General features: G+C 37.9%; 1 protein-coding gene across 1 annotated transcript in view; it reads right to left on the bottom strand.

Annotated features, from left to right (window-relative positions):
* The window catches only part of AGBL4 (ATP/GTP binding protein-like 4), a 972,041-nt gene that overhangs the window by 726,489 nt on the left and 236,052 nt on the right, over window positions 1–9,500 (bottom strand). The window lies entirely within an intron of this gene.

Here is a 9,500-nt window from a genome sequence, read left to right as displayed (position 1 = left end):
ATGAACTGCAGAAAAGGTGCAATAAAGTGCCTTTAATACAAACAGAAAATTGCGGAACTGAGGAGCAGCGCTTGTTTGTAACCATTTGCTCGGTCCTTTCTGCCGCTCGCCGCGGTGTGCTGGTGCAGCAGCGGCTTTGACGGCAAACTCGCCGGGGCAAGCAGCTCGCCCTCCTACTTGCCTGGAAAGTTCAGAGCTGGGCACTGATGCTACCGGTACCGGAGTAACAAATCCACATAGGATCTAAGAGTTGTTTTGTTTTGCTTTGTTTTTTAAAGAATCATATTAACAGGCAAAGAAAGAGTTGAAAAAAGTAATAAACATGGGCTTTTAATACTGAATATGTGCCTGTACTGAAAATAGGAGTGTAAGAAGTGCTGAAATAACAACTAAAAGACAACCCGTCGTGTAATCTACCCATAGCTATATCTTGAAACAAAGATCTAAGCATAACACGATATATCATCTTGGGTTTCATACGTACCCCCAACACAAATAAAAAGCTACTTTTACAGGAACTTGTGTGCTCTATAGATACATTTAACTCAGATGCTCTTCCGGGGGGTGGTGGTGGTGTATTTTTTGTGCAAGCAACACAATATTGTTTCTGGGTGTTTGGGGTTTGGTTTTTTGGGGTGTTTGGGTTTTTTTGGGGGGGCTGGTGTTTTGTTGGTTTGTTTTTTGTTTGTTGGTTTTGGGTTTTTTGGTTTTGGGGTTTGTTTTGGGTTTTTTTTTTTTTTTTTTTTTCAACTCCCTGCACACCTGTAGCAAATATAATGCCCTGAGGCTGGACACCTGCACATCAGCTGCACAGCTCACCTGCAGCCCATCTCTGTAACGGTGCTGTCCCAGACCTGAGGTCTCCATTACAAGTACTGGAGAGGCTCTCCAGCCTGGCTGCCCAACGTCCTGACACCCTGGGTAGACACATACCAGCCTTGAATTCCACCAACAGATCTACAGAGAGGACATACACAGAGAAACCCGTCTGTCTGAAAGCAGTAGTGTATTGCTCAGTGTTTCAGCACTGTATTGTTCAAACCTCTGCTAATAGCTCACAGTTTCCAAAGGGAGATTATTCCAGGCAGGAACCAGCACCTCCCAGCACAGCCCTTCCCCTCCCCAGCACCACTCTGACTTTCCAGAGGTAGGGGACTGTCAGCAAAGCCACCAGCTTTCCACTGAGAGCCTGGAGCCCCACCTTTCCAGAAGACAGAAAGATTGGAATTAGTATTTGCGGCCCAAAAATGCTGGATACTTTCTAATCACACTAGGAGAGCTCTTGCTAGGTTTTCAATCTCAGAGATGCTTAATATAGCAAAGCGGGAAGACGAAGTTTCACTCTCAAGCTAGAATTCAATAATCCTACTTGAAGCAGTTGGAAAAAAAACTTCAGCTACTGCCTCAGCATCTAAAGATGCAGGAAAGATCTTATCTCTGTTCTATTATCATCAAATTTTAATTCTCTCAAACCGGTGACATATCATACAGAAGTTAATTCATAACTTAACCCTAGTAATCACAGCATGAAAATTAGGTTTTTATATTTTGGGTTTATGTACAACTGTCGAATCCCATGAGACAAAGTTCAAGATACAGCACCTATTATTTTAATGTTCTGTTCCTGCATTATCACCTGCCATACTTATTTATTGCTTATTTTCTCTACAATTCTCAATTTCCACAGTACAGCAAAATGTTTTTGTCTTCTATTTTATGTTCTATTAAAAGAGAAATTGAACTCATTGCTTTGGCTTTTACCGTGGCACTTCAAATATAAGGCAGGTGCCTGGTAACCATCTCACTTTTATCAGAAGTTCACAATGAATAGTTCCCATTACCTTTTCCTCTGTACTAAATATTGTTCCTTCCCAGAAAATGAATGAAAAATTTGTTGTTAATGATTCAAACAAACATTTAGAAATATTGGGCTGGATAATTGAGCCCTAACTTTACTTAGAGTTGTATTGCTGATATATTGCACATCCTATGCTTTTATGTCATATGTAAATTTAAACAGTACTATGTATTTTTAGAATTATATGTTGAAAGATCTTTAAAGTTGCAAGGCTAAGTGAAGGAAAGCCAAAATTTAACCTGACTGTGCTGTGTCCTGGTGCATTCTCAATTATATTATGTCATAGGTTATTACATCTAGTTAAATTCAACTTGTCTAGCATTCTTCAGACCATTAAAACATTCTTAAAGAGATGTTGCATTTTCTGATTACAGTTTTTGGCTCTTATTTGTGTGGTCTTGTGTTAACGGTCTGATTTTCAAGTACATTTCTTGGTGACACTCAGCTTTGTCTGTGTAGGGCTCTTACTACTAAGTACTTACGGCTGATAAATGCCATTCTTAACAGAGGTGATTTTCATTCTGCTTCGCTCCATTAGTTCAAAGTACAAAATTGCAATGAAAAGCTGCAATGTCCTCTTGGTAGTTTGACTCTGCTTTGAGTTCAGTGCTGCCCATATTTATCTAACTTACAGACTCATTTTGGGGGAAAAAGCCTCAATTTTATGTACTTTTTTTTAAACCTGCCAAGGTTAGGGACCCAATTCTGTGAACACTTTTCATGCAATCAGTTCCACCAAATGCCCATCACCTGAGGAAACAGAATGACCTGTTTCAGTATGGGATGCAATGCACAGCTCTGGTCATATTTTGCAGCCATTAAACTCAATACCATGGACTGCAGAGGGAAAAACCTACAATTCAGTTGTTTTAAACTGCCACAAAACCTCCCAACTGCAAAATTCATTGTGATTTGCACTGGTGATGGGGGAACCATTTTCAGGCAACTGCACCTTTTTAAGATTTTGAGGTTCTCATCAGCACCCCAGTAATTAAGTATTTATAGATGACAAGAACGCACCTAGCAGGAATAGACCCATTTGTTTCCTACGTGCTTCGAACCTTTCGTGAATAAAGTAGTACCAAGGGGTAACCTTTCATGAATACAACCTTAGGGATCACAGAGCGCCCTCAATCAATGCAGGGAACTCATGTTGACAGAGTATATGGGAAACAGATTGAGGTATTAAAGCACATAGCCTCTGGTGTTTTAGATGTAAATACTATAACCATCAAATATTTAGACTCTTATGTAAGCAGTATGTCATTTTTTAAACAGTTACTGCTAGGAATAAATCTTTAAGGATGGAATTTTTGGAAGTGCTCGGTATTGGCCTAACTTTGCTCTTACTGAAATCAATCATAAAATTTTCACAACTTTGGAAAAGGACTTTGTTTATATGTTTCCACAGCACTAAGCACAATGAGTCTTGATCCCGGCTGCAGCCTTTTGACTCTGCTGTAATCTAAATAAATTGATTTATAGGAGATCAGTCAGATAAATGATGAGGAAACACATACATACATATAAAATAGCTAGGGTTTTTCAATGATGGCTTAGCAGTCCATTGGAGCTTCTTCATTATTCTCTCTTTGAATCCTAAAATTCATTTGCCTTCTTTTATATTAATTTAATTTCCTTATTATTAATTTTCCCCAACATAATTCTATGCATCTTAAATTTCCAGTAAAGTATCCAGTCAATAAAATTTAACTTCCTTTCTTGCCACAAACTAATCCCATTTAGATTGCACAGTAAGCACATTCGCTTTGGAATCTGATTCATAGTTTGTGTCAGCAGAATAACTTCTCCTCTATTTCCACAAATCTGTTGCTGATAAAAGTGATATGTAACCTACTCTATATTCCCAGGAATAACTACCTTTGCTGGACTGGGAAACGGAAAGAGAGTGCATTTCTTTTACGGGTTTGTAGAGTAGTTAAGTATATTTCTTTTGTTATTTCAAGGGATTCACATAAACATTAATTTACCCAGGGATTGACTTCAGAGGCAGTTATTTTACTTTCATTTACATGCCAACCCTCAAAACTGTCTAAAAACATCTTATTTTCTTCCAAAGAGCTACAGTCAGACCAAGACAAAACTACTACTGCTTATCACTCAATGGGGGATTTTAAAAGGTCAATACTACAATGTTTTTTTCCCTATTTTCTCCAAATAAAATGCTACAAGTTACTGAAACGGAGACTGTAGTTCCACAGATAATTCTCTAGGCAAATTCCTAGCAGCTGCTATCCTCATTCCTTTCCCCCTGTTCCAGTCACTTATTCCCAGCTCCCTCACTGCTCCTCCAGTTGGACCCATACAGCTTGTTTTGGATCTATGTGATGAACCAAATCAAGACTAACTCCTCTTTCTCTTCCTTGAAAATCTACTTTGAACCTGGGCCAGCTCCCAATCTGGTGATCCTATGCAGAGCTGTACTAGCACAAGGGAGGGAGCAGCTCTGAGGAGCCAGATCTGCACCTGGCAAAGACTGCATCAACACACACCTGTGCCGTGGCAAGTATTTCTCAACCTCCAAAAGCATTCTCACCAGATCCCTCAGGAAAGCACACATTATGTTATAAAACTGGCAAAGGAACAAACTTCTGAGAGTAGCCAAAGTCGTAAAATAGGCCAAGGAAGGAGTCAGGTAACGATAACAGCTTGTTCATCTTCTTTACCTAAATTCAGGTGATGTTATCACTAACCCTAGCCTGCTATATATTTTATAGTAAGCAATTCTAGTCTTTCAGATTAGCAAGCTATATATATATTTAGTGTTTTATTCTCAAACTGTTTCACCACAAATGACAGCTCATTTCACAAACAGCTTATCTTATGGCTAAAGATATATAAATACATACTAAAAATGTTGCTGAAAGTCTCTGAATGTATAATGCAGCCTGGTAGACATGGTAGTGATTGTAACACTGCATTGTAGACACAAATGTTAAAGAAACTTGGCAAGAATCAGCACATTTTAGCTATTCAAAATTCAGATTTTCTCAGTCTTGTCCCCTTCTGATGAATGGAACATATGGGAGTATTGTTCATAAAACTTGCATTGCTTTTCTTGATGTCTACCAAAATTCCTCATCATGACAATATTTACCAAGATACATATAGATTCAAATTTGAATTAATTACATAGAAGTTTTTCTGTATTCCCAGGTTTACTGGAAAAGAAAAACGCTTCAGAAGCAATGTGTTGTGAGTATTTAACAGTAGATGTTATAGCAACAGAGGTAGTGGAGTGCTTGCTGGGGAAGGCAGCTATCCAGTTAAAAGCCAACAATGCTGAGTGAGATAAAAGACAGGGAAGAAAGTAGCTGCTTTGCCAAGAAGCAGTTTGAAATCTGACATTATAAACAAAACACGTGTAAATCTAGACATAAATCCTCTCTCATATGCTGAAGGCTCCATAATATTGTAGCTAGCATTATTACTTACAAACAAACAATTCCTGAAATACGGCATCACAACAGCAGAACAGCCTTTAACCTGGTGTTCATCCACTCAAGAACCATGTTATTTATTATCCTTTATCCCTTAATTATGGGGACTTCACCTACTGCTCTCTGCTCATTTGAAATGCAGAATAAAATACAATGGATGTCTGAAGACTTAACAGGTGTCAACCAGATATTTGCCAGCTACCGCTACTATTCTACTGGGAGGAGCTGCTGTTCTATAAATACTAATTAGAGTTTTGCACATGATCTTGCTGAAATACCTAAGGTGATGAGTGGCCAGTTGTTACTTTTAAAAGATTAGCACAATTTGAAAAACTAATGTCCCCAATGAGGCAATGCTCACACTGAGTAATCAAGAGTTATAGCTGTTCTCTGCCCAAAGGGAATATTTGCTCACTTCATCATTTGGAAAATCTGCTGCCTCTTGAACAACTCACTCTTCTATTTCACTTTGAGAAACTTGTAAAACTTTGTGCAATCAATATAATAGTACAGTATCTGTACTGAAATGGTCTTCCATTGCTGTGCCCACATACTAGGCTTTATGAATACCTTCCAAGGACAGAGCTTTTAGTGTGAAATCATGATTAAGAAACTGCAACAAAATTAGGTTGCACTTAAATGAAGCAGCAAATAAAAAGATTACACTAGAAACTGCATCAGCATAGCAAAAATTTAATTTCCTCATATCCATCTCCCTTCAAATTCTTCACCTCCACAAATGAGGCAAAGAAAACAGACCCAGGCAAAAGGTCTGTATTATAGTAACTGAGATTTTTTATATTTGTAGTAGTCATTATTGAGCAAAACCACCAATTCTCTAAAATCTTAGCACAATGCTTCTGAACAACCAGCTAATTTTAAGCGAAAATGCTAAGTGATCAGACACAGTGCATTCCACTGGTTTGAAATAAAATCCTGAGTTTCATCTTGTCCAATTTGCTATGAAGTGCAACTGATGTAACATGATGTGACACAATGCTGCATTTCTACGTATGATCTGTGATTCATTGCAGTGAAATTTAATCGATGCAACTGACAGAACCCCATACTATTCAGTGTCAACATAGCGCATCCACAAAAAATGCAGAAAAAATGGGTAGAGGGAGTTAGAACTTAACCTACTTAGTTCTTTTTTATTTTGCTCTGTCCCTCTGGGAAAGAATATTCAGTAAACCCATTACTGTGTATAGGGAAAATACATATCATTTAAATCAAAATTTATTTTTCTGTTTTTTTCTTTTTAAAAAATAATCTTTTTCTTTACCGTGAAATCAGTTTTTTTCCTTATCCTTCAGCATACTGCTTCCCCTTTTTAAGTAGCTCATTACTGGAGATGTTTGGCCTTACTTCAAAAGAGAAGAATATGTCAACACCAGAACATCTGTGTCCACATAGAGTGCTTTGATGACAGTGATATACTCCATTTACATCAGTAACACTGAGCTGAACCTTGATGCTGACTGCATTTAAAGATCTTACCCCACAGGGCAAGAGAATACAGGTCAAAAACGTTGATCTGTGTTTGACACACTCTCTACTTCAAGAGCACTTGGCAGTGATTTGTTCCAGAGTCAAGAATCAAACTCACAAAATGTTGCAAAGCTCGGAGCCATGTTCGCGTAACCACATTCAAAACAAACATTAAAATTCACAGTCTCTGGAGGCCAATCTACTTCTGATATGCAGGATTTTGCAAGCAATATGGTCAAATTCTATCCTGAAACAGTGGGTACTTTCTCATTTAAATCCAAAGGGCATAACTCCGGCTTGAATATCTATTATTAAGAGGAGTAATGTAACTACATCTATCAAATGCAAAAAGACACTTTGTCACCCTAAAACTCAAATCTGATTGTATAAAAAAGGGAGTGGAATAGTTATGTGTGACACGGCATTGCTTCTATCAGTGTGGCCAGAGGAAGTTGGGAGAATTTCAGTATGGTTCACATGTGTCCATGGGCAGGCACAATAATGATGAATTCCTCAAATATTTAGTACAGAACAGTTCAGGGATGAAAAACTGAGCCCTGCTACAGAATATTCACAGACCATGGCTTCTGGTAATCTTCTTCCTTTTCACTCGATTTTAAACCCTTTTTTGCTTCTTCAACTTTTTGTAATTAATATATCCTTTTCTAATTTAATTACATTATATCCACTAACCTGCTCTGCTAACTTAAATCTTAATATAAGGTGGAGAATTCCAATAGTTTCTTCCCACAATTCTTAATCCTGAGTACCCTCGTGTAAACCTCGGCACTTTTGCAGCATTGAATGATTGAGTATTGCTTACTAGACTCATATATACAAAGCATCAAACAGGATCAAGTCGATGCAGCTGGATGTTCTACATGTTCAAGGCCCACATCTACCTGTATGCTGCATTAGCAACTGCAAGTACTAGTAAATCCTGTTTCAGCAAACAGAGAAAGAGAAAATTTTGCTTACAGGTTGGACTAGAATGCCATGGAAACGGATACAGAGGTAATAGTAAAAGGCATAATCCAAATGGAAGACAGTTCTAATAGAAAGCATATATCCAAAAATAATGTATGTGTTTTCCCACTTGGAAAACACATGCATAACTCCTATTAACATCAAGACGGAAAATTATATTGAGTAGACCCCAATATTGCTAAGGTCCCTGATAACGGTATGAATTAATGTGCACCTTCAAAGTACAGCAAGATGTTTTCCTATGCAGACTATTAGGAAAAAATAAAAATACCTTAATAGAAGAATGATCTTTTTAAAGAAAATATTACAGGCGGAATTTCTGAAACAGGATTAAAGCATGGTAGTAGCCCGGTACATGGAAGCTGCTCAGCACCTGCTGCCTACACTGTGCCTAGCTCCAGGCAATGTTATTCATTCCTCACTTTCATGGGAGCAAAATACATGCCCCAAAAATATAAAACACAAAAATAAATAGATCTCCAGGGAAATAGAAGAGAAATCTGTTTTAAAAATAGTGAAGGACCCTATATGTTCTAGAAAAAGCCCATTTTGCATTGTTTCGTAAGATTTACACTTTAATTTGAAACCAAAGTAAGGCATAAAATTTGTATGAAAGCAATATCTGATTTATAGATAAACTTAACACACAATATACTTAGCTGCAAATACCAGACCCCAGCGAGAGAAGGAAAAGGTTTTGAAAGATGATTAAAGTATGCTTGACAAATGTGGCTCTGAAATGCCCCAAAAGATTTTTCTGAAGTTAAATAGTAAACACAATTAACATGACTTTCGCTATAAAAACACTAAACACAATGGATTTTTTTAATTAATTTTCAATGTTATTACATGCTCCTATTGAGCTGGAATTGACTCCATCTACTAACTGTATTGAGAGACAGCTTTTCTGCCCATATGACCTTACCACCTAGATAAAAAAACAAATAGCCATTCTGTTGGTCTTATGAAGAAGAAGCCATACAATAACAATGATCTTATGACCACCAAAAGTTAGCATCCTGTGGGTGGAAATTTTGTGACAGCTGAATTATTTAAGAAAGATATCTTTATAAGGCTCAGCTAACGTGCAGATTGATCAAACATATTATTAATTAACCAATAAAAAGTAGCAGCTGTAAAGGTTTACAAGAATACATTACTGTACACTTATGGCCTAACCCCACCATCCATATTCAAACAAGTCTCCTAGCTGAAGGCAAATCCTATAATTCTTGGGAGTCTTGCGTGCATCAGGACTCATTAGATTTACATATTATTATTCACAGTAGATGTTTCATTACGTTTGCTTTGAGAAAATGTACCATCTATATGGGTATTTGTGTTTCGCATGTGCATGCCTTTCTGTGTTGTATATCTTGTGTGGCTTACAACCAGACACTGCTCATGAGGTCAACTCACAGGGCAGAGCTCACGTTCCTCCACTAAACTCCAACCACCCCAAAACAGGGGGAACAAATCCAAACAGCCTTCTGGAACCAGTCCAGGCCCAGTCCACCTTCCATATTGGGCAGATTGCTAGCTGACACAGGCCAAAACTGTGCCAGGGACTGTCTAACAGTTGGGGGGGTGAGGATGTCACTGAACAATAATTTGGGCCAATTCCTGACTGTTCAGTTTGCTTGAATGGACATCACTTCAGCCATGCTACTTGAAACAAGGCATTAGAACACACCATCAAGAGT

Source organism: Charadrius vociferus, unplaced genomic scaffold, assembly GCF_000708025.1.
Source record: "Charadrius vociferus isolate BGI_N301 unplaced genomic scaffold, ASM70802v2 scaffold163, whole genome shotgun sequence".
NCBI classification, from domain to species: domain Eukaryota; kingdom Metazoa; phylum Chordata; class Aves; order Charadriiformes; family Charadriidae; genus Charadrius; species Charadrius vociferus.
Note: the sequence above shows the minus strand (reverse complement) of the source record. Positions and strands in the feature narration are given on the sequence as shown.